Source organism: Coenobita brevimanus, chromosome 53, assembly GCF_032717465.1.
Source record: "Coenobita brevimanus isolate Jiangsu-jjx chromosome 53, ASM3271746v2, whole genome shotgun sequence".
Taxonomy (NCBI): Eukaryota; Metazoa; Arthropoda; class Malacostraca; order Decapoda; family Coenobitidae; genus Coenobita; species Coenobita brevimanus.
Window position 1 is genome coordinate 36,834,118 of NC_137006.1, and position 26,929 is coordinate 36,861,046.

Sequence of the window (26,929 nt, forward strand, 5' to 3'; positions counted from 1 at the left end):
TGGGTGAGGCAAGGGTTCCACATGAGGTGGAAATGGAATCAGAGGAGAAGATTCAGAATGGCAAATTCACTGAGAAGACTGATGTACATTTGCACAAGGTGGCGGGTCTCTCTCCCTACCCACTTGTGCCGAGATCAAATGGCAAAAGGTTCATACATTGGGTGGGAATACATTAGTGGCTCCTCCAGTCACCCAACTGTCCCTGCCCACCTATTTTGCTGCGGCATATGCTGCTTCCCAGCTCGTAGGGAGACACATTTGCTCACATCCAGTAAAATCAGGATATGAAGAACTACAAAGTAATGATGAATGTTTATAACTAGAAAAGGCAGTTTCAGCAGACCCAGTCCATGACAATGAAATCAAGCAAAGGATAGACATTAGAGGGAGGGCTTTTGCCAAACTAGGAAACTACATGAAGAATAAGCAAATACGACTCTGCTGATAGAGGTAGTTCTATAATCACTGTGTCCTTTCTGTTCTAACTTACGGAACGGAAACTTGTGGTCGAACAAAGACACTGAATCCAAACTTCGGAGTGCTCAGGGAGAAGATGAAAGGATTATGTCAGGGTTCACATGGGGACATAAAATGTGTGATTCATGGATAAAAGAACAGACGAAAGTAAAAGATATATTCACCACAAACAAAATGAGTTACTGAAGGATGATGAGTAACCAGGGTAACTGTATGGCAGACCAAGGATGGAGTGAAAGGATGAGGTGGCGAGATGCGATTTGGAGATTCGCTAAGATTGAATGGAACAGGCTAAAAGTCAATAATTAAGCGTGGAAAAAATGGGAAAGGCCTTTGTCCTGCCATGGACTGACTCAGAATGATGATGATGATGATGATGATGATGATGATGATGTCAACCATCAGAATTTTCTTCATTTAAAGAATGAGTAATAACTTGCTCATGAAAATCCACCACAGCAAAATATATTGAAGCTCGTCTAATCTAACTCTTTCGCTGGAAAGTACGAACTATTTACTTCATATTGATTTAATCAATACAATTTTTTTTAAAGCTTGTAACATTTAGCAAAAATCGCCATAAAATGTCTAAGCTTGACTTGCGGCTTGTGAGGAGTATTGAAAGTGCAGAGGAGAGAGTGTTACAGATTTCTTGGTTAGGTTACTTATACTCAACGGTAATCATTACAGTGTAATTCTTTGGCCTCACACTTTACTGAAAGGTGTCAATCAGTTGAATTTGTATTATATGCATTAGGCGGATCACTTACCCTGTAGACCATCCTGTTAGTGCCAGATTTAGTGTAGATGGTGTGTTTCTTCCAGAGGATAGGGTTGAAGTGGTTAATGGGGTAGACAGTTACGTTGCCACATCTCAACTGCGTCCGACCGTCCTTGCGCTCAAGATGAGATTCCGGGCACCACTGTTTAAGTGTCCTCGTCACAGCTTGAGGACCCAGCGATCCCCAAACTCCTGGCTGTTTGTTGGCAACAACACCCGATGAATATGAAAAACATCATAATATGATTTTTAAAAAAAGATACAGAATAAAAATTTTCAGACTCAGAGGATGAAGGGTTAACGAAGAGGTTTTCCTATCACCTGTCTTTTGCCAATACATGTTAGTAGGCTACATGCAAACAATCTTCAGTGGTAAGAAAGGCAGAGCATTGTAGGGCTTTCACATCAATTCGACAACAACAGTGGTGTTGTCTCTTCAACATCTTTATAGACGCTGAGATTCAAATACAGTTCAAACAAAATCAGTAAACCTAAATGCCAATAGATGGGAGTGTGGTGTGAGAGAGTGGGAGAGGCAGGACGTTTGGAATTGGAAGGGTGAGTAACCCATGTGTAGTGAATTTACAGTGACTTTTTTTTTTTGGAGAGTTATAATTATGTGACGAAGTCAGCCATTAGCTATAGTATGGTAGTCGATTTGACACTATTTAAACCTGGAAATCACTATACTTTCTTGTTCAGCAACTGCTATGGAAATATTAGGCTTCATATTTATTTTGCAGTTTGTACACGCGTGCCCCTAACGACTAGTGTTATGTGTTTGGTCCTGTTTTTCTTTCTTTCTGTCTTTGTGTTTGTCTGATAGCAAGGTTACGGAAACACAGCTGGGTTGAATTCACCAAATTGGCTTACTAACTGAGGATCGTCAGAGGAATAAGTGATTATTTTGCCGGTGAAAAAGGTCGTAGGTCAGGGGGTGAACCATTTTTCGAAAATGCTGGCCATATTTTGATCACACTGTGACTGACGGTAAGGGACCAGAAATGGTAAAGTGATCCAGTTTTGATAACAATCGGTCGGAGACCAAGATCACAGGGCAAGGCTAAAGGTCTGACCTGCAATTCAGAATATATTATTTTTAACCAATTTATATGAAACTTTATGGAAGGGTTTAAGGTTTGCCGAGCATAAAAATGTGGTTCTTTCAAAACAATAGGACAATGGTCAAGGTCATATGGCAAGGTCAACTTAAACAGGCCTGATCCATACTGAAACAAACCTGGTGAGTGGGTTAGCGGTCAGGTAAAGATAAAGTAATTTGATATTGAGAGAAATCAATCAAAGGTCACCGGCGCAAAGAAGGGTCTGGTGTTTTGTCTCAGGGCCCTTGCATATGATAAGTGCGCACCTACTGCAGTGTGCTCCTCAGTTTCAATGCACGGTGGCATATCACGCTACACTAAGTTTATCAGAATCGTGGATGATTCAGTACATTAGGTCCACATGATTATTTTCCACCACATTGTTATTACCATACTCCGAAAATATAGGTGCCTACTATATTTTTATGCCTGGCTCTGGGCACAGACTTCACAGCCTGCTCCCAAAGTCCAATAATCCTCTTACATACCATACATCACAACATGTCACCACATCAGCGCAAACATCCGCCGTCCATATCGAATACATGCTAGAACTGTCTCATACAGGAAAGATGTATTGGTATTTGCAGGGCTATTTCTACATGTCAGCAGATGTTCTGCTCGATCAGTAAGTCTATATTTTAATAAAATTCAAATCCTTAAACTGCTCCCTGCCCCAGCCGAGATTCGAACCTGGACCCATTAGGACGGCATGACACCTCTCTACCGATTCAGCTTCCATCTCCCACTTGTGTGGACAGGCCTCCAAACCAATTGTGCGGCTGGAATGCTGCACTATTTGAGTGCCTCGCATTGTCCGTTTATGAAAAGCCTGTATGATACTAATACGGCTGAGTGTGAGTACACGTCTTCATAGACATTCTATGAATCTACCTCTTTTAAACTGAAATTTGAATGCTGTTAAAACGTATCTACGCCAACCTGAATGACCGTGACGACCTGAAGTTCTCTGAACTTGGCTGAAAGGATGATTGGACCTGTACTTCCGTAACTGGGCCTGAAGATATTCAAATGGATCTGACTACATCTGACTGTGGACAACTAAATGTAAAGGGCTCGAATGAATTCAACTAGGCCTTAATGGCCCTAACTGGAACTAAATGGTCTTGAGCTATCTTGAAGTAGCCTCTGTTCTTCCCCCTTTCCTCCCCTTTCCCAGTATGTGTGACTTCGGGTATAGACCTGTAAACTACCTGAATGTTTCTAATACAGCATAGACCTGAACTGACCTATTTTGACCTGTATGAACTTGAGTTGACCTGAATGGCCATAAACTTACCTAAAATGATCTTAAGTCGTCGATATGGATGTAGGAGAACTTAATGGATCTAAAAAGGCCTTCATGAATATGCCTGGACTGGACCCAATGTAATTACTTGAATTGACCTCATTGGCCCTCAGATTACGTTATTGGATCTTAACAAATAACCATGAGCCTCAATGGCCAGAATACGATTGATTCCAACCAGCGCCTGCCTGTTTGAGATTAAATTACTCTGTACTGACCTGAACTTCACTGAAACGTCCAGACAGGGTTGACATGGATGTGAACGTCCTGACTCGACCTGAAGGGACCTGATCGGTCAAAACATGACCTGGGTAGTCCCAGACGAGCCTGATGTGACGTATATGGGTATGCCTTGACCTGCATGCCCTTGACTGGAGAGGAAGGGCCTGAACTGACTTCAAGTGGCTCAAATACACCAAGCTGGATTTACGTGAAAAGATCTTTTCCGAATGGAGCTTATGGTCCTAAAGTGGCCTGAACTAACTGAACCTGATCTGGTCCAAGTTAAGCTGGAATGTTCTAAGTAACCGTAAATGGATCTGAAAGTCAGTTAGTGTAACAATGCCAGGAATTATAGAAACGAATCGGAAAAGAACTCGATTAAACCTGAATGTATGTCAACCACTTAATTGGATCCGAAATAATTACTGGGAAGGTATATTTCAGATTAATGACACAAGAAACTAATGACATCATTAATGTAGGCATTTGTACTGACAGATAATTCAACTGACATCCCTACTAGCTATTTTGCCTATTGGTTTTGTAAGTGATTGTTTTACTACTTGACATTTACGCCAATATGATGCAGAGATGTAGCCACTGAAGACGCTTCAGTTTTAGCCTTTATAGCATAAATATAAATATATTGGTGGGGCACATGCCATGAGTCACAAGCACTTTTTATGCTGTGACTTATATTCATCTTCTGACGTGGTGAAGCAACAGTAATGTAACCTTCAGAGTGGTGTGGAGATATTTGAGTACATTAATTGACTGTTATAGGGAACTGGGAGGAAGGAGCAAGGAGGACGGGGACAGAGAGGCATGTTTCTATCCAGGTAGCATCGGTATTATGTAGCCATTTGAATTTTTTCTATCATTACAATCTGCGAACAATCTATACTTGGTAGGACACACATTCAGTAAGTGCATGAATTCCACCCAGACATCAGAATACTGCAAAATTTAATTGACTCAATACCATCATAACAGAATATATGCACATTAATGATGAACTCATCTCTAAAAGATTTTGTTCAGTGCTTTAATCTCGCCCTTTTCCCATATGCTCCTCACAGAAACTAGAATATATTTGGTCCGTCTTTAACTAGCACAATAAATGACTTTTATTATACTTGCCACGACAAGACAGTTGTACGCATCACTTGTGTCTCATGTAACAAGGTTTCTTCGTTTTCCTTATCAAATCCTGGAAAAAAAAATCTGTCATTGGGCATTTCACTAATATGGCATATTTATGTTCCTGTTACCATTAAAGTTTATTACACAGCGCCATTATCTCACCTTGTAGTTCTTCTCCATGTCCTTCATTAGGGCCAGAAGAAAGGCGTGCCCTTTTTCAAAATTCAGGAAGGCATTGTTGACCTTTCCCTTAGATTCAAAGCCCAGTGCATTTTGCGGCAGAGACAGGGGTCGTAGGCAGACCACGTCTGAGTCGGAGTATATCCCACCGTAGCGATACACGTACACCACCCGTAGCATGTTACTCAGCTGGTTCACGGGCCACGCTGTGTAAGAAGTGGCATTATCAATGTTTCTTTCCATGTCTCTATTTCAATGCACCTAGTGCAGTACTTACATGGTTTACAGGCCACACTTTGTAGACTGTTATTGTCTCACATAAAATCCCTCTATCACCTACTTACCTCCTTGACCCCTCTCCTCTCTCTCTCTCTTTCTCTCTCTCTCTCTCTCAGTAATGCATAATCCACTGACCCTGCTCAGATCTCCATTTATTGGAGGCGTACAACCTGGCCAGTGGCGTATCTCCGACCATATCCTGGACTGGTACCGAGGCGAATCTAAGGTTGTGGTAGGTCAATAAGAGGCTTGAGGGCAGCAGGTCAGCATCGTCCACCATATCAGTAGTGAAGAGGAACCACACGTCTAGCTTGGGGTTCTCTCGTGCCCAGCTGGAAACAAATGAACCAAGAAAAAGATAAAGTCAGTCATAAGGAGCCCAGAGAGCCAACTCTGTGGGTCACTAAACCTAAAGCAAAGAACCAAAGTGAATTAGGGACTCAATAAGGCAATATACAACTTCAATGAGCCTATAAGTCAACACAACACTACAACCAGACTAGTCAGTAAGGATACACCAACTAGCTCAGAGCAGTCGGTATTATTTACTGGCAGGGTCTGGGCTGAGTCAGGACGAGCTGCCAGCATCTTCTCCATCATGGACTTCATCCCCAGCAATGGAGGGCTGCCTTGTCTTGGTGGTGGGGCTTGAAGCAAAGTTGGTGGCATCCCCTATTTGGGTGGCATGGCTGCCTCTGTAGGACTGATGTCCATTGACCTCATGGACTAAGCGCTCCCCCTTCATCACCAGCGGTGGGAGCCTGCAAGTGATGATGCTGTACCTCATGCTGGTCATCAATGGATGAGGATAATAACCTCATGGGTGTTTACCGTGCATGGCCTGGTGGTTGGGCGATGCTGCATGCTGTGACCTGTGGCTAGTAACACACCTCTTTAGTTGCCTGGTCTGGCTAGACGGGCAGCTTGGTGAAGACTGGCTGGTCATTTTGGCTAGGGTCAAGCAGGCTCTATTTGGCCTGGCACTCAGTTGGTGTGAAGCTGCCCTTTGGTTGTATGGGGGTTATCTGTGTATACTTCTTCATTACACCTGGGGCTGATAGGTGCTCTATACCCTGTAGTTGGGCCTCCTTTTGTTGGGCTTTACAGTGTGTTGGGGAGTGAAGGCTTATATATATTTTTTATGGGTAATGAGGCACTAATGAACTGGCTGGTGTCCCGTGGACATTGACCTCCATCTAAGGGGTCCCGTCCTTGTCCCACAAGAGTTGTCCGGTCTGTGTTTGACTCATGTTCACAAGAGTCCTTTGTGAAGTTTTTGGTCATGCACTCCAAGGAAGGGGTGGATCTGAGGAAGTGTGATGTATTTGCCATGCATAGAGCATTATTGAGAGTTTGTGTTAAGTCCCCTAAGGCTGTTCCTTAGGCTGATGGTAGCTTGCTGGTTGAAGTGCCTGATGCTGATACTGTACGAGTGCATGTATTTTGCCCCTGACCTCCTTGAGGGATCAGCCTGTATCCTGTTCTCCTCATGCTTCATTAAATTCCTCTAGAGGTTTCACTTATGCCAGATATTTATGATGTATGATGGGGGCAAGATTAACAAGGGAGCTTGCTGATCAATATGTTGTAAAGGTGGAGAGAATCAAGACGATGGTGGTGACCTAGGTTCAATGCCGACACTGATCATTACATTTGACGATCTCCATGTTCCTGAGATTATGACTGCTGGTTAGCATCGTTTTTTAGTTAAAGAGTATGTTCATACGCCAAAGAGATGTTTTCACTGCTAATGTTATGGCCACACTGGTTGGTCTTGCCGGCGTCTAACTTTTGGCCTGCTTCCATTGTGTTTCATGTGGGATGGACATTCATGAAGGGAAGGATTGTTTTGGTCCTGAGTCTTGTGTTAACTGTGGTGGCAGCCTTGCAGCAGCATCTAAGGCATGTGATTGGTACAGATATAAGGAGGAAGTTTTACCCTATTTACTAAGGAAAGGCTGAGTTTTCCTGAGGCTAAGGATCGTGTGCTATTGATGTTTGTTTGTCAAGGAGTTACATTTGCTGCTGCACTCTCCCGATTGAGTCCAAGTGTCTCTTTTAGAGATACGACTTCCACGTTGTATTTAACAGCACATGCTTCTTTGTCTGACAGTGATTTTGTCCTTGAGCCGTCCTCTTTGGCCATAGTTCCGGTTCGACCTGATTGTGGTGGATCTCAAGAGTCTTTTCAGCCTTCAAATGCTGTGTCTTCTCCTGTTCCTGTTTGTGGTGTATCTTATGAATCTTCTCACCCTTCAAATGCAGTGACTTCTCCAGTGTCTGTGGTGGGTATCACGAGTCTTGCCAACCATCAAATCAAGAATTTTCTCCAACCCCTGTCTCCATTTCTGTCCATTATACAAAGCTGCAACTTGCAGTAGCTAAGTCTAGCTATCTACATGGATCACATATTCCTCAGGCTTCTAAGCCTAAACCTGCCACCCCAAATAGTTTTTCTTGTGCATGAAAACATAGTAGGGTGTCTTGCGAGTCACTTTTGGAATAGGATCCCCCGAGCAAACACTCTGCCAAGGGAACCATTCAGAGGCAGCCTGACGCTGCTGCTTCTGGGGCTCCTCCCATGGATATGTTGGAGGTGCCCGGTGCAAGGGATGGTGCATCCCCTGCCACTAAATCTGACAATGCTTCAGTGCAAGTCTTGTTTCTCCGGCTTCTACAGCCAACCCAGTTAACAATGAAAAACAAATCGGTATTTCTAAACACCCTGTACGGCCTCCATCATCCGTTCCTCATCTGGGTAGGTCCTGTGTTCCCCTTCCTAAAGTTTCCCAGTAACCAACCATGCCGGGTCCAAAAGATGTTGTTTTGCAGCGGAACTGTTGCGGTAGTAGAACTAATTGAGAGGACCTTCAGCTCCTTATATCTGAGTTTCATCCTTTCTGTGTTTGCCTTCAAGAGACTGTGGTCAGAGATAGGCCTCTTTCTGTTCCTAGAGGCTATACAGTTTTCCACTCCCCTCCTTAAATGGGCTCTGCTAATCGAGCTGCATATGCTGTTCATTGCCAGACAGATTTTCCATTCACTTCCTTTTCTGTCATATCCCCCCTTCAGGTTATGGGTATTCAGTTACACTTGGAGAAAATATATACATTTTGTTGCTTTTATTTACCTCCGCCTGTGCCTGTCTCACGTGCCGACTTTGATCACCTATCAATCAACTTCCTGAACCGTTTGTACTTCTCGCTGATCTTAATGGTCGTTATGTTTTGTGGGGCGATACTGTTTCTAACTCTCAAGGTGATCTCCTGGTATCTGATGATTTGAATTTGGTTCTTCTGACTACAGGTAACCTTTCGCAGTTTCATGTACAGACTGGTTTTTATTCATTCATTGGTCTTATGCTGGCCTGTCTAGATTGCTCACTATATTTTTAGTGTGTGAATTTACCTGAGTTGTATTTTTTTTTATGCGAGGAAGAAGGAACCAAAGGCTGAGCCAGCAAAAACAGTTCCTTCCATGAAAAAAAAAAAATTACAAAAGAGAGCCAAATTCAAGATCCGTTCATTTGGAGATGCCTGGACGCACTACGTTTGAAAGACTGTAGATCACAGGAAGTAGGAAATACAGACAAAGGGAGACAGTTCCAAAGGTGGCCTGTTGCATAAATGAAGGGCTGGGAGTAATGGTTAACTCTTGCATTAGAGAGCTGGGCATAAAAGGGATGAGAGTTTGTTGCTAGTCGGGTGCTACACACTCATTGCTGATGCGGAGGGATGCAAGCAAACAGTTCAGAGGAGCAGTGACCATGGAAGCAGCAATAGAAGAGAGATAAAGAGGCAACAGTGCGGCAAAGAGAGAGGTTGAAGGGAGCCAGTAAGAGGAGAAGTGAAGAGACAAAAAGCCTCTGACTCCAACCGATTGAGAAGAGCTGTATGTGCGGAGCCTCCCCACACATGAGAGTTGTACTCTAAACAGGGGCGAATAAAACCTGTGTATAAAGTCAACAACTGTGCAGCGGTAAAGAAAGTATGGAGTCAGCTTAGCACACCTAATCTCTTGGAAGCAGATTCTACAAAAGATGCAACATGATCTTTCCAAGATAAGTCCCGAGTGAAAGTAACCCCAAGCATGTTCAAGGATGATGCAGGATTGAGCTGGATAATATTAAACATTAGTGGGTACTCCTGTGGAAGATTTTCATGGGTTGATAGATGGAGAAACTACATTATGTGTGCCATAGCCTCAGCCCTTGCTTGTTGAAGTAACTGCTGAGATGGATGTTGCAGAAACTGAATGGAAAGGTGAAGGGTAGAATCATCAGCGCATAAGTGGATAGGGTTCGATGTACAGCTTAAATCATTGATGAATAAAAAGACAGTTTGTGATAGGACAGAGCCCTGAGGAACACTACTGTTGATAGATCTAGGAGAAGAATGATAGCCGTCTACAACAACAACTATAGACCGACTGGAAAGGAAGCTATAGATGAAGGCACTGGTAGAAGGATAGAAACCGTAAGGGGGCAGTTTGGAAATTAAAGATTTATGCCAGACTCGATCGAAAGCCTTTGAGATGTCAGGTGCAATGGCAAAGCTTTCGCCAAAGTCCTGAAAGGAGGATGACCAGGAGTGTGAAAAGTAGGTGAGAAGATCGCCAGTGGAGCATCCCTGACGGAACCCATACTGACGATCAGAAAGCAGGTTGTGATAGGAAAGATGCTTTAAAATTTTTCTGTTAAGAATAGACTCAAAAAGTTTTGAGACACAGGATGTTAAAACAATTGGACGATAGTTAGACGGTTGGGAATGGTCGCCCTTCTTTGGAACTGGCTGAATGAGAGCACACTTCCAGCAAGAAGGAAAGGTACCAGCTGAAAGATAAAGGCAAAAGAGTTTACCTAGGAAGGGTGTAAGCACAGAAGCACAGTTCTTGAGGACAACAGGAGGGACTCCATCAGGACTACAGTATATGCCTTGTTAGTACCGAGGCCAGTGATGGCAGAAAATACATCAGCTGACGAAATGTTACTGTCAGCCATGAGGAAGTCAGAGGGGGGAAGTGATTGAGGAACAGCACCGGATTCGTCTTAGGTGGAATTGGAGGAGAAAGTCTGAGTAAAGAGATCTGCTTTATCAGTAGAAGAAATAGCTACAGAGCCATCAGAGTAGACAAGAGGAGGGAAGGATGATGAGGTAAAGTTGTTAAAAGGTTTTTGGCACGGTGCCAGAAGGAGTGGGAAGAATTCGAACTGGAGAGTTCAGAGCATTTAGTAAGGATGAAATTACTTTTAGCAGAGCGAAGAACAGACTTAGCATGATTCCAGAAAATAAAAGATGAGATTCAGGGATGGGCTGGCTCTGGTACCATTTATAGGCCCTCTCCTTGTTGCGGATAGCTTTAGAACAAGAGTGATTTAACCCGCCCCGTCCCGTCAATGTATGGGTACGTTGCAACGATTTGCATTTGCCAGTCCTGGTGACGTACCGGTATATCGTGCAATTGCAAGATCCCTAATTTGCACAATTTTCAATTTTCGCACGTGATTTTTCGTATGTATACACGGGACACCTTCCTCTATTCCTCTACAAGATGCCAAGCAGGGACAATGCCTTACACCGCATAACCTCCTCCCTCCCCCCCTCACGCCATTGTCTCGACAATTCACCTGTTACCAGTGACCTGGCCAATAAAGACGTTCAGGGCCAGAGTGATTCCCCAATCGATGACAATGTGGAGGACAAGGTTTACATAGCATTAGAGGAAGAAACAGTCAGAAATGATGTTCAGGTAATGTGGGAAAAAAAGGTCATGAATGGTGATTAGTTAGTGAGTGAAACAATGCTTATAATGCCTTTATTACTGCTTGAAAACCAACATACTCTCATACTACATATACATTCGTACCAAGTAAATAAATAAATACCGTTTATGAGTGGATAAAATAGTTACCCTCCCATAGAACTCGTTTTCTTTGGTGCCAGCATGTTAGAAAACCCAGTCAGGTAAAGGAACTCCTACCTGGATTGAGTATTTTAAACCTCAGGTGAGCGATTTCTCTATGAATTTTCGATGTTTCTCACCAAAAGCGGAGGTTTTAGCCAAAAAAAAAAAATTCGAAAATACCTCGGGACTGGGGGATGTCGGAGGTGCGGAAAACCTCGGGACGTGATGGGTTAACCGAGGCTTTCTTGCATTAGTCAAAGCATATGAGAAAGGTATGTATGCTTCCATTCCCAAGAGAATAACCTCCGTAATGTGCAAGGCACACAGATGGCTCCAGGCCATGGAAGCAATAATCATTCCACGGAAAATCAAGGAAGTACTGCCTGAGGGCCTCCCAATCAGTAGCTCCAAAGTGCTACAGACAATGTTTCCTTGGAGGGTCCGCAGGCCATACTGGAGCGATAGGACAGGTTAAGGTAATAAGGTTATGATCGGAGAAGCCCAACAGAGAGAAAATATTAACAGTGTAAGCAGAAGGATTAGTTGTAAGGAACTCTCTCCAAGGTAGTCAGGGATACGGGTAGGGTGCTGTACAAGCTGCTGTAGGTCATTAAGGATGGATAAGATGTAGGCTTGTTCACCATGTGGATCAGTGAATGGAGAAGAGAGCGAAAGGTGGTGGTGAACACTGAAATCTCCAAGAATGGAGATTTCAGAGAAAGGAGAAATGGATAGAATGTGTTCCATCGTAGAAGTAGGATAGTCGAAGAATTGTTGATAGTAGAATTAGGAGATAAGTAAACGGCGTAGATATATTTAGTCAGAGAATGACAGGAAAGCCAATGACAGGAGAGCCGAAGCCAGAGAGTAGAGAATTCAGAAGAATCAAGTTCAGGATCAGGAGACCAAGATAGGTCGTTGCGTTCATATACACAACAGCCACCTTTGGCTTTGAAATGAGTATAGGGAAAGTAGGAGGATACAGAAAAGAGTTTGCTGTCAGTTGCTTCAAACAGCTAAGTCTCTGTTAACCCGTAAGCTTCGAAACACCCATATCTGGACATTCCTGAGGGTGTGCGATACACCCACATCTGGCCCGGACCTACTTTCCAAAATGGGACAGAATGTAGGTCACAGCGATACCTGTCAACCTCTTCTCACCGTCTCCCTGGTCAGTCACCTGCCAGTCATGATGGAAGGTGGATGTAGCGAGCAGTGACGGGAATATTCTACCTCGAACCATACTGTTGCAATACATACTATGTTATATATTTTTATGGCTAAGAAAGTCTGAGTGTATAAAAGATAAATAAGTAATAACTAAGAAATTATATAAGAAAAACCATTTCAGGTTCTTCAAACTCGTGTAATTTTCCCGAGGAAAATGAACTCGTGTCATTTTCCTCAGGTAAATGATACGAGTTTGTAAAAAAAAATATCAATCATAAAACAACTTGATAAAAAACCCTCGATGCACTTCCATAGCCAACCACCTCTCTCTGTCATCATTCAGTCTTTTACCACTGAGCTACAACGGCCCTTCGAAATGAAAGACATTCAAGCCATAGTTTCCCATATACCTTTCAGTGAAAAAAAAAAAAAAAAGTATAATGAGACTCTTCAACCATTTCGGGATTTACAGCTAGCTATTATCCCATGTACAGTTATGTGTCCACATGACTTGACCATAATCCTGTAATCCATATCCATGCTTATTAGGCTACATTCAGTACTATAGAGTTTCAAATAAATCTGAGGAAGGCAGGATACTTTACCTGAACCTAGACCCTGCTTTATTCAAACCACCCTTATATAAACCACCACAGTATAACAATGACAGCATTTTAGCCAGCTGTTATCCCATCCATATGTATGTGTGCCTATATGACTTGAACATAACTCTCTCATCCATATCCATGTCTTCCGTACTATACAATGTCAAAGGAATGCGAGGAATGCAGGAAATCTGAAACTTAACCCCGCTAAAGTGACAACCCCGATACATCACCCACAATATTTGAACATTAGGCTTCCTCGACCTCATCCGACAACAAATTGTTAGTCATCTTCTATAATCACATCTCATGAGTATGGAAATAGATTTATTATACAAAGGAAATAGGTGCAATTCACTCTGCACACTTGATTTCCGGCAGCCCTGCCTTCGTCCGTTTATCCCTTACCCTCACCTGCCCTGTCGCTGAGATATGAGGAAAGCAGGTGAACAAAAGACATTAGTCAATAGCAAGGGAGTTTGGACAGCAGGGAACGATGCCATATTCTGTTGAAAGCTTTAGAAATATCAAGAGCTACTGCATGAGTTTCTCCATGTAGGTCGATTGATTGATGGATGGCATGAGTCAGGAGACTGATTATGTCATTGGTGGATATTGCCTATCACTAATAAAGTTTTGGATTCAAGATTTTTAAGTATGTGCTTATTAATCAAAATTTCAAATACTTAACCAAGAGGTGATGTGACAGCTCTTGGTCTGTAATCAGACGGGTCAGAAGAAATTCCTTTCTTTGAAATTTGGTGGATATTGGCTTCTTTCCTTGAATTAGGCAATGAAGAAGTACGTATGTATAGTATGAATAGTTTAGCTAGAACAGAGGCAAGTTCTGGGGAACACTTTCTCAAAATAATTGGAGGAATTTCGTCTGGTCCTGGAGCTTTGTTGGTAGGTAGGTTTGCTGAAGTAACTGCTGAGATGGACGTGGCTAGAACCGAAAGGAAATGTGAAGGGTGGAATCATCAGCATACGGTGGATAGGATTAGATGTGCTGCTTAGAAGGTCATTGATGAATAAAAGAAAGGGAATTGGTGATAGGACAAAGCCCCGAGGAACACCACTATTGATACATCTAGGGAAGAACGGTGGCCGTCTACAACAGAAACTGTATAACGACCAGAAAGGAAGCTACAGATGAAGGCACAGATAGATGGATAGAAACCGTAAGAGGGCAGTTTGGAAATTAAAGATTTATGCCAGACTCTATCGCAAGCCTTTGAGATGCCAAGTGCAATGGCAAAGTTTCGCCAAAGTCCCGAAAGGAGGATGACCTGGAGTCTGAAAGGTAGGTGAGAAGATCGGCAGTGGAGTGTCCCTGATGGAACCCATACTGACGATCAGAAAGAAGGTTGTGATAGGAAAGATGCTTATCTGTTGACGTGACAGCCTCCTTGCCAAAGCAGATGTTTTAGACTGCCTCATCACCGAAGTGATTACAGTATCAACATTTCACACAAAAAATATTGTACAATAAGTGAGTAGGCAGCGATATAGGAAACCCTCAATAAATCAGAGTATAATGGTGTAGACACTAACCTTTCTACGGCACACCAAGCTCGGTACGTGGGTCTGGTGTTGTTTGCAGAGTCAATGAGGAAAACGTTGATACTACGGCTGGCAGGGGATGCTCGTCTGGCGGACAACATATTTATTAGCTCTCATGAATAAATGATGCAATGCCTGTTATATATATATATATATATATATATATATATATATCGATGAGCTGCAGTTTGGGTTTATGTCAAGCAAAGGGATCACTGATGTCATATTTATTGTTCGACAGCTTCAGGAATAATATATAGGAAAGAAAGGGAACTGTACTTTTTGTTGATTTGGGGAAGGCCTTTGACAGAGTCCCCAGAGAGGTGGTGAAGTGGGCAATGAGAAATCTTAGGATCGAAGAGTGGCTGGTTAGGGTGGTTATGGCCATGTATATGGGTGCTCGTACTCAGATAAGGGTGAATTGAGATTTGAGTGACGAGTTTTCCGTGAAAACTGGTGTGCACCAGGCCACAGTTTTGAACCCCTTGTTGTTTATCATGGTACAGTACTTAAAGCCATCTTATGTGACTTCAGAAATGGACCCCCATGGGAGATGTTGTTTGCTGATGATCTGGTGTTGGTTGCAGAGAATGAAAGGGAGACAGAAGAAAGATTTAGGAAGTGCAGAGATGGTATGGGGCACAAGGGCTTAGGAGTAAATGCAGATAAAACAAAAGCGATGGTATCTGGGTGGGTGGTAGTACTGTCAAAGAAGAGGGAGAGTGGTCATGTGCTATTTGCCACAGAGGCATGGGAAGTAATTCCATCTTGTTCAGTGTTTATGATAAGTGGGTGCATAAGAGATGCAGTGGTATTAGAGGTAGAATGAGAAATAACGCTGATTTTATGTGTGCGGTGTGTCGTGGAGAGCGTGTGGTGATTGCCAGATGTGAAAGGATTGAACTTGCTGGTGAGTCTCTTGAGTTTGTGGAAGAGTTTTGTTTTTGGGAGGGATGCTATGTGCTGGAGGAAGGGCTGGAGCTAGCTCTGTGGCTAGAGTAAGGAGTGGTTGTAAGAAGTTCAGGGAGCTGTTGCCTCTCCTGACACTGAGAGCGCTCTTCCTCTGTGCTGAGGGATCTTTGTATGCGGCATGTTTTAGAAGTGTACTGCTGTATGGTAGTAAGACATGGACAGGAAAGCCAGAGCATATTCGCAGGCTCAAACGTACAGAAATGGCGATGATTAGGTGGATGTGCAGTGTTTCCTTGACTGCAAGGCCTGGGAAGCTATGATTACAGTGGATGAGTTGAGAGGTAGGATGGGACTAGAGTGTATTGGTGTTGTGATGAGGAGAGGTAGATTGAGGTGGCGTGGGCAAGTGGAGAGGATGGGGGATGATATTTGGCTGCAGAAATTGAGAAGTGTTAATGTTGGGGGTAGGGTTGCAGGAGTTAGACCGAAAAAAGACCTGGGACGAGGTCATTGGTTGTGACCTCAGGGATAAGGGACTAAATAGGGAAGCTGCCAGAGTCTGAGCAACGTGGAGAACCGCCATTAGGTGACCAAGGCCGATGCATACAAGCATATTGGAGCAATGTGTGACTGAAGGAAAGGAGGCATCATTGAGACTGATGTGGGTGAAAGCAAAATTTGGACATGAGTTGCGGGTACTTGTGAGCGTATATGGGCCTGGTAGTGAAAAGAATGAAGAAGAGAGGGAGTCTTTCTGGAATGATGTTGATGAGTGTCTGCAGAGTTTTGGAGCAAATGTGAATGTTGAAATGATAGGAGGTCTGAATACTCGAGTGGGAAATGCAGCAGTTGAAGGTGTAGTTGGTGTGTATGGTGTGCCTGGAAGAAGTGATAATGGGAAACGAATGATAGGGATGTGTGCTGAGTGAGAGATGGTGATTGGAAATACTTTGTTTGAGAAGAAATATATTTTTAAGTATACATGGGTGAGACAGGAGGGTGGAAGGGTTGTTGATAGATCATTGATGGACTGTGTGGGTGTGTCCAGGAATGAAAGAGGAAGATTGTTGGATGTGAGACTTTTGGGAGGGGAGGGTGGAGGTATGTCTTACCACTACTTGGTGGGGAGAAAGTTGAGAGTAAGTATGAGGTGGATGAGATCTAGGAAAGTTAGGTGTGGCAGGGAGATTTTGAAAGTGAGTGAGTAGGATAAAAGAGAGAAAATTATTGTATCAGGAGAAACTGAAAGATGAGTGGAATGCAGTGAAAGATCAGGAAAATGGCAGTGTGGAGGAGGAATGGCAGTTGTTTAAGAGTGCTGAGATGGGGTATGCATAAGAGGTGTGTGGTTTGAGTCAAGTGGGTGGTGGCGTAAGAAAGGGAAGTGAATGGTGGTGCGAGGAACTAAGTGTGGCTGTAGATGAGAAAAGACGTGCATATTATGAGTGGCTGCAGAGGATGCATGAGGTGTCATATGAGAAGTATAAGGAAAAGAAGAATAGCGTGAGAAGGGCTGTGCATGATGCTAATGTGGCAGCACATGAGAGGTGGGGTTGGCGGTTGACTGAGAATTTTCAACAGAATAAGAAAATGCTTTGGAACTAGGTGAAAGGGTGTGAGGGAGAGAGTCTGGGAAGGAAAAGCAAGTAAACGCAGAGGATGGAGGGATGTTAACTGAGATGGATGCAGTACTGAGAAGATAGGCAGAGTATTGTGAAAGATTGTTGAATGTAGCGGAAGAAAGGGAGGCTGAGACTGTGCCAGATGGAAGGGTGCAAAGAATAGTGGGGAGTTGAATGATTCTTTGATCATTGAGGAAGTGCAGGAGGCAGAAAAGGATATGAAAGCATGGAAAGCTGCAGGTATGGATGAGTGTGCTGTGGAATGTCTGAAAGGTGGTGGAGCGACTATTGTTGAATGGGTAGTAAGATTGTTGAATATGTGTTTCGTGAGCATGTGGTACTGATTGACTGGGCAAGCTTAACAAAACAATAGACCAACATGGTGAAACACACACAGTAGCACTTGATATTTAAAAAGTATTTGATAGAGTATGGCACCAGGTCTTATTGTCTAAGATGTCACACTATAGCCTTGTATCACTGGTTCCTCTATTTTCTTCTTATCTTCATAAGAGAAAAATACGGGTCATGGTAGCCGGAATTTATTCTCAGTTTCATTCCATAAATGCTGGCATACCTTAGTGATCAGTTTGAAGCCAACCCTCTTTCTCATTCCTATTAATGACCTCTTATCTGTCACGCACAACCCAATACACTCTTATGTTGATGACTCGACCCTTCATAGTTCTTTCACATTTAGTACCTCCTTTACACAATTTGATATTATAAATTCCCAAATAAACACAGCAGTTTCTCTGAACCAGGACCTTTCTAAAATTAATCAATGGGGACAAAAAAATCTGGTCTCATTTAATGCTCAGAAAACTAAATACATTAAATTCTCCAACAGAAAGAATCCCTCAGACTCTCACATAATTTTAAATGATGTCAGTATTCCCATATCTACTACAGCTGATATCCTAGGTGTTACTCTAAACCCCAACCTAAGCTGGACAGCTTATGTTAAATCCCTTGCTAAAAATGCTTCTAAAAAACTGGCACTTATGTACAGAGTTCGTGAGTTCTTCACTGACGAGCAGATGGCCACAATATACGAAAATCATGTGTGTTCTCAGATCAAATACTGTTCACTACTGTGGAGTGGATGTGGAGCGGTTGCATTGAGGCAGTTGAACAAAATTCAAAATAAAGCCAATAGCTTAATCAATAATCCTACCATAACGTAGGACCTTCCTCCATTATCAGTACGTAGCGATGTTGCTTCTTTAGCATTATTTTATCGATATTTTTACCGTAAGTGCTCTGACGAACTGGCTTCAATTGTGCCTCCCCTTTACATTTTCTCCCGAAATACTCAGGCAGCTGCGAGTGCCCATGAACTAATACTCTCTCCCCCGCAATGCAGAACCTCTGCTTATCAAAATTCATTTATCCCCAGAGCTACTACTCTCTGGAATTCACTTCCTGGGAGTTGTTTCCCACAAACATTTAATCCACTTCAATTTAAATCCAATTGTTATAAGTATTTTATGAATGGAGGATGCCTTTAGGCACATGTATTAGGAGTCCATATTATAATTATAAATCATAATAGATAGATAGATAAATAGATAGATAGACAGCTCTATGCGAGCCTGGGAATGGGAAATGATCTTGCAAGTTACACTGAGGAAAAGCTGACAACAGATTACGAAGTAGCCAGTAAGGAGATGATGCAGTTAGTTGTCAGCAATTCACCGGTGAACAAAGCCTTGTTGACCATACACACACATACCCACATACTCACACACAGGCTTCTAGAACTTTCCAATCACAGGGAACACACGTGATACGTCTCCTGTTTCACCAGAATTTAGGAAAGAGAGCTCAGAAGGAAGCTAACCATAGAAAAGACAGGTCACAGGGAGAAGGGCTTAGCAACTTGGGAGAGAGAGAGAGAGAGAGCGAGACAGGGAGACAGAGACTCTGCTTTATACTCACTCGTGAGTGAGAGACTTGATAATATTTCCAAGACAAATAAGAATAGTCCCACACTATTCTTTACCTCTCCTTTGTCATTGCACGACAAATGGGAAAGAAGATTATCTACTTACAAAGCTACTCAAGTATAACAACCGCTCGTCCACAAGTCTAATAAATATATAAAACTTCTCTACAAGTAACATACAAAGTCTTATATGACATTTGGTAGCAGCGAACGTATACGAACCAAGTCTACAAATCAACATTGAATTCCTACAAAATATCAAGATTGAAAACAAGAATACCTCCCACAACCAACAACTCACAAATAGCTCCTGACAGTTCTCTCCAACCAGCCCCCTCCGTCTCCCCGATCATCACGCTGATGTAGAGGTGAAGAGGTTACAGGACGCCTTGCAAGTAGTTTAACAATATATTGATACAAACAATCTTGCAACTTCTACGACGAACCAGCGAACTACAACCATCTACAATCAACTACAAGTAACAACTCTACGAGTCGTCTGTATAATCTTCTACACGCACCTACAAGTAGCGGCAGTCTTCATCCTACAACGAGTAAATCACAAGAGAAAAAGACCGAGAAAACATCGACAAAGAAAAACTAAACAAACAAACGAAAAGTGAGACACGACTCATACCTCATAACCACCAGACCTCACCCTCCTCTCTCTGCTACATCCACCCAACCCCCGACGCTGACGCAGGAGTCAAGAGGTCAAGACGACGAAGCAAATACCAAGTCCATATTCACAACTCATCTTACTCACTCATCTTCACTCAAGTTACTCATCGCTACTCATTTACTCACCACAGCTACCAGTGTGGGAAGCCGACGTCACTATGTGCTGAGATGACATCACAACGCGAGTCTGCCATGCCAAGCAACGTGTGACTGACACCAGGCACCTCTCACCCACTACTCATTACTCATTATTCACATAGCTCCTACTCATACTCATTTATTTTCACAGTTGAGTTGGAAATTCTATGCAGAGGTTTGCCTGGGACAGCTGTTAACCACCACAAGCGCCAGGCCATGGAATTTCCTGAGTAAATCGTCCATCAACACAGCACTAGAATTTTCAAGAGATCTTCAATCAAACCTGTATTTTTCTTCCGAGATCGACTTTTGTATCGACACACCTCTACGATCTGTATCAAGTGGGTAAAATTATACTTACTCATTTCTTCTCAGTGCTAAAATTAGCTATATTCAACTTTTTTTACTTATTTCCATATATACACTTATACACTCACTATCTATCATTTATTTCAACTTATTTACTCATCTATTTTGTTAGGACATAAATAAACAAGAGGCGTATTTCATAACACCATATCTTAATGACAGGAATATTTTCGCCACCACCCACGTTAATACCAGATGACACACAATTTGCCACAACAACAGACTCACAATTAAGAGAGCACCAAGGCAACACACCAGATGACACACAATTTGCCACAACAACAGACTCACAATTAAGAGAGCCCCAAGGCAACACACCAGATGACACACAATTTGCCACAACAACAGACTCACAATTAAGAGAGCCCCAAGGCAACCCACCCCTTGTACAAACCTCACCACACACTAAAGATCAAGGAACAAATACGGCAGTTTCAGATGATGAGTGGGAAACCCCCTCTGACGTAGCAAGTGCGGACTTTGTCGCTGACTTGCACACGTATGCCAATATACTTAACAGAGTTCACCGGTCCGGTCGTACATATTCCACCATTCCCTCACACAACGATAAACACGTCCAAGTTGAATTAACAGAGCAAACAGTGAAAATGAATCAAGAAACAAATACCGCTGATCTAACAACCACACCTCAAGTGTTTGTGTATCACGAGGATAACTACTGCCCCAAAATTCTCTGGCACAGACAAAGATCGCAATGATGTCATTTCATTAGTCAGTCAGTGCGAACAAATGTTCATCAAGCGCCACATACTAGATGAACAAGAGAAAATTGTTATTTTTTCATCTTGCATATGCCAGGAAAGATGTCCAGCGAGCAACTTGCTTCGCTCAGCCAAGCTCCATCGTGCTAGGACATATGATGAATTTAAAACTGAATTTTTGAAGAAATTTTCTGGAGGTATCAACTTCTTGCCAGGTATAATTCCAGAATTACATAAAATTGTAGATCTTGTAAGGGAGCACACTACAAACCATGTGCTCAGTGAAATAACTGCTGATGTCTCCACAATCAAGAGAACATTGTTAGTTACTTTGGAAAATTCTAACTGGATAACAGATGATGGAAAGATGTCCCCAGACCTCGTCGTGGTCATCATTGGTTATGTAGCTGCCTTGTGTAAATTACCTGATAGGACCCTTAAGATCGCCAAGACAATCGCGTACACCCCAGGAATGTGTTTGCTAGACTTAATGAACGAGGTAGAGATGTAGTGCAGTAAAGCAGGTATGGTCGACACACATGCACATTCTGGTAGAATGAGGGTACCTGAGACAGTATCAGCTGTGAAAACATCTACACCGACCCCAAACAGAGAACAAAATCGATTGCGACCTGAAATGAGGCAGCCCAAACAACCAAAGACGCCTAGACCTCGTTCCCACACGCCTTCCTACAGGCAGTTTCATAAGTTTTCGCGCAGCCCGAGCAGGTCTCGCGCCATAAACAACACTTCTTATGGGAAATCACATCGTAGGTCACAGTCAAGGGATAGGTCCATTCTATGTCATTATTGTGCAAAACCAGGACACACAAGGTATGAATGCTTTATCAAGGCAAAAGAGGACAAACAAAAGACACAAGGATTTGGTCCTTACTGTAGGCATCATAGATACCAAGGGCACTGGACCAGTGATTGCAAAACAGTAGAAAAAATTGTGTCTATGTTCAAATCGGGGGAAGACCAAGTCATGACAAAAAACGAACAAACGTAAAGAAAAACAAGTCTAAACTTCACATAGGAGGCATGTTGGGAAATGAGTGTATCTTGATACCAGCTGTATGTGAGGATCAAAACGTTTCCTTATTTTTAGATACAGGCTCTCCAGTGAACTTAATAACACATGAAGAACTAAATAGAATTCTTAAAAATAAAAAGAAAGTAACTTTTCTGGATGAAGCTGATTTAGATTTATACACAGTAGATGGACAAGAGATTACACTGAAAGGTATGATAAGATTAAATATCAGTTTCACAGAGACTACACGACCATTTTCTGCATTTTTCTATATCGTTGAAAACTTAGCAATTAAAGCTCATATGTTACTGGGCTTAAGATCCATGAGAGCTGAGAACATAACCATACTCCCACAAACGAACGGATTAGACTTTGATAATGAATTCATAGAGGAAATAACTTCAGAGCCCTCACCGATTGGTAGAAGAGAGCCAAAAAGAATTGGTAATATTAAAGGCCTAAACAAACATACACAAACAGATGAGTGTATAGATCCACTCCCACCACCAACCCCATCCTCCAGAATTAGTGACCCAGATAACAGTACTGATTAAGCAATTTTTCCAGCCCATCTCACTAATGATTTAGTTATACCACCTAATTCATACATGAAGGTTACCATAAAGAGCAAATTACGGAATAGTACTGTTCTTGTCTTAGAAGAATTATGTAAAGTAAAGGGATTGTCAGTAGAAAACCCATTATGTCATACGAACGGTGAAGGGCAAACTCAGATATTCATAATTAATCACATGAATGGGGAAGTTCAGTTGAAAAAGGGAACTTGCATAGTTAATATTGAAAAATGTCCCGCCCCTGTGAAGGAAATAGTTATAGCTGGAGTGACAAGTGAGATAAAATCTACGGATAGAGAAAGAATAAAAGAGAATTTAATTCACTCAGGTGAATTTGATGAAGAAAATGATTTGTTAACCCTGCTGGAAACACACAGGGACACCGTAGCATTGCCCGGAGAACAATTAGGGTGTACTAACTTGATTAATCACATGATTAATGTGCACCCAGAAACACCACCAATTTTCGTACCAGCTTACCGCATACCACATTCCCAACGTACACTTGCAAATCAGTATGTCGATGAAATGTTAAAACTTGGAATTATTAAGTCTTCAATTTCCCCGTGGAATGCCCCCTTATTCTTCGTGCCCAAACGAAATGGAGAAATGCGTGCGGTAGTAGATTACCGTAAACTAAATAATCACACAATCCCAGACAGATTTCCCATGCCATTGCTAAGCGATGTTCTACAGAATATTGGTCCTGAGAATAATATATTCTCGACCATCGATCTCCTAAACGGCTATTATCAGATTCGGGTATCTAAGGAGTCACGTAAATACACTGCCTTTTCAACAAACAGAGGCCATTATCAATATACAAGAATGCCAATGGGACTGAGGACAGCCCCAGGCACATTCCAGCGTCTTATGAATTACGTATTGTCCGGAATTTTAGGACAGGGAATATTTGTTTATCTTGACGATATAATCGCAACGAAGAATATTAAGGATCATCTCAGAAAATTAGACTTACTCTTACAAAAGCTTAGTGATGCTGGTTTAAAAATTTAACTTTCTAAATGCAAATTTTGCTTTAAGGAAATAAATTTCTTAGGCCACAGATTAAGTTCTGATGGTATTCACACCACTGATGACAAAATACAGGCAGTGAGGGATTTTCCTGAACCCACTATGACTGACGAAGTTAGACAATTTTTAGGTCTGGCTGGGTACTATAGGTCATTCGTACCACAGTTCTCTCATATAGCTTTTCCTCTATTCCAACTGTCACGAATCAATTCGCGACATTTCCCTTTTGTGAGAAGCCACAAACTATTAGTGGAAAACTCACTGTGTATCGCTCAGTTAACCGTTTCTCTCTCCATTTCAGAGTATACTTTTCAAAACATTCGTCACTTTCAAAAGTGACTGATTTAATGCACGTCACTAAGTGCTCTACTGAGCGATACAATTGTTTCTTTATTGTTCGCCCCTGCTTGCCTCAACCGTTAGCCACGCCTTCTTTCGGTGGCTTGTGCGTCCTGCCTATACATCATTTGAAGTCAGTCGCGTGTTTGTTGTGACGGAGAAAGGTCCTGTGCTCAAGAAGTGTGAGAGGTCAGCTAGCACCCAAGCTCCACTAGTACAGTTGGCCAGTACTCCCACCCCCCGGGTGATACACAGCATTCATCGACCGGTATTTCCTTTTTGTAATCCTAGTTTTAAGAGTTTAATTAAGGTGTTTTTCCTAGGCGTCAGTATTTAGCTCGTGTGTGAGTGAGTGAGTGCGGTCTCATTGATTTGATTTGAAATGTAACGTTAAATTTATTTTTGTAATCAATATTTTTAACAGTTCTTTTTCTTGAGCTTAATGTAAAGTAAAATCTTGTTTCATTTCTCCAAATTAAGCTTATTTCTCACATAGCTCCTAGCTTGCATACACGTTTTACTATTCATAACTGGTACTTAGACCAGTCTTGTTGTATTAACTTAAAATCCGTTGTGCCAGGAGTTAAGCATCAGCAAGGACCTGATATTATTATTAGTATTAGTTATTTATTGTCAGGGGTGAAGTAACTTTCTCCAGAGGCTAACAGTACTAATTCAGCATTTGTGAGTAATTAGTCTCTGCTGTGTACTGTTGAGAAAGTTTATAAATTCTCGTTCTTAGAGAATCGTGCACAAGCCAGCGTAAAGTAATCGTTGCTTGATGTAGCAAGACAATCATTGTCTCTGCTCTTCAGTATTATTGAATATTATTATCAGTTAAATAATATTTAAGCATTTATTTAAAAAACACCGTGATATTATAAAAACCCCGTGACAATTGGCGACCTCATTCCAGGATATTAACTCCTAGCTATAAAGCTATTCACGAGATAGTGCTCACTCGTTCATATTTAGGTATTTATAATTAAAGTTTATAGGCACAAGTTTACTGGTGTTTACCGTTAATTTAGCAAGTGAATTTTGCTTTATTAATCAATAGAGTACTTAACTCTAGTTTATTCTTGGTAACGCCAGACGATTTTATTCGCTCCTGGGAAGTCGCCGTACCCATTGTGTTTATTATTGAGTCTTCCCAGTCATTTACATTTTTGATTTATTCTTTGCCAGTTAACTAGATAAGACTGGTCACCACTAGCTTGTGTCTGTATTCTTTATTTGTGTTATTAGCATTTGTTTGCGAAACAATCAGTACTCAGTTTCGGTTTACTTAATAAATTAGCGCCATGGCTACCACTGTATTTTTACAGGAAGCCAAAGAAATGTGTCTTTCGGACCCAACCGAAATTAAAGAGTATATACTCTCACGGCATAATCAGGAGCAGCAGCATGAGAATGATGCCCGTGAAGAGCGTAAGATTCAGCGCGAATACGAGCGAGAACAGCGTGAGGAACACGAAAAAGAACGGGAATACGAGCGGGAACAACGTGAATATGAACGTGCCGAACGTGAGGCACGAGAAAAACATGAACTTGAAGTGCTGAAGCTCAAGCGAGATTCCTTGGCTTCAGACACGTCTGGTGCAGTTGGTCCAAGCTCCACGAGCGTTCTCCCTGCACATGTCCTGGCGACCCCACGCATCAGGCTTCCTTCATACAAGGAAGGCGAGCGAATTGAGCCGTAAATAGCTCGTTTTGAGGACATGGCAGACTTATATCAACTGGATGAGGCAGCTAAGCGGCTTCAGTTTCTTAGCCTATTTGAGGGCCCTGCCCTCGATATTCTCCACAGAATTCGTGGAGACAATCTCACATACGAGATGATGAAAGCTGCACTCATTAAGGCGTATGGTCTCACAGCAGACGACGCCAAAGTTCAGTTCATGTGAGCTCGTCTCCAAGACAAGGAGACAGCTGTTCAGTTCCTTGATCGTCTCACAGCTTACTTAAATGAGTGGATGGAGAAAGATGAAACTCCTTCCACGCGTGAGGGGATATTTGACCTTATGCTGCGTACACAGCTAGAGAGGTCGTGGCCTGCTGAGCTCATAGCACAGCTTAAGATCTGCCAGGTGAAAGATGCCAGCCAAATGGCAGAGAAGGCTGACGCATTCTTTACTGCATACGGGTATCAAACTCGTAAACAAAACACCTGGAACAGAAAACCTGATAAATCTGGGAAACCGTCTCAGATTGAACCCCAGCAACAAGGCCATTCTCAGAATACTGGCCAAGGTCCAAGCAAACCGCAGAAGGACCAGGGGCAAAACACTCAGAAACCTGAGTGGAAGAGGTACAACAAGTACCCTAACCAGCAGCAGTATCAGCCACGCAACCGACCGTCGGGACAAACTTTTCACCACCAGCTCAAAAGAGGCAGGAAGCGAATGCAGCCTTCATTCCTCAGCAGCAGCACGGTGGTCACGTCCCTACCAGTGTGGGTACTCCCCCACAGTTCACTAGTCCCACAGTGACAGTGAACCCCCCTCCACAGATAGCCAATGTTCCATCTCCTTATAATTCTCAAGGCACAATGTTTGCCGCATCAATTCAGCAGCCTCATGAGTGGCTAGCTGCTTCCTCCACAGGCCCCACCACAGGTGACAGTACCTTCCTTGTACAGCCAGGGTTTGTGGGAGGCATTCCTGTGAAGGTCCTGAGAGATAATGGTTCCTCAGGTTGCTCTGTCAAGCAGAGCCTAGTTCGGCCTGAGCAGTATACAGGTCGACAGATCCATGCAAACCTTATTGATGGATCAGTGAGATTGTTCCCTGAGGCATGTATCCAGGTGGCATCTC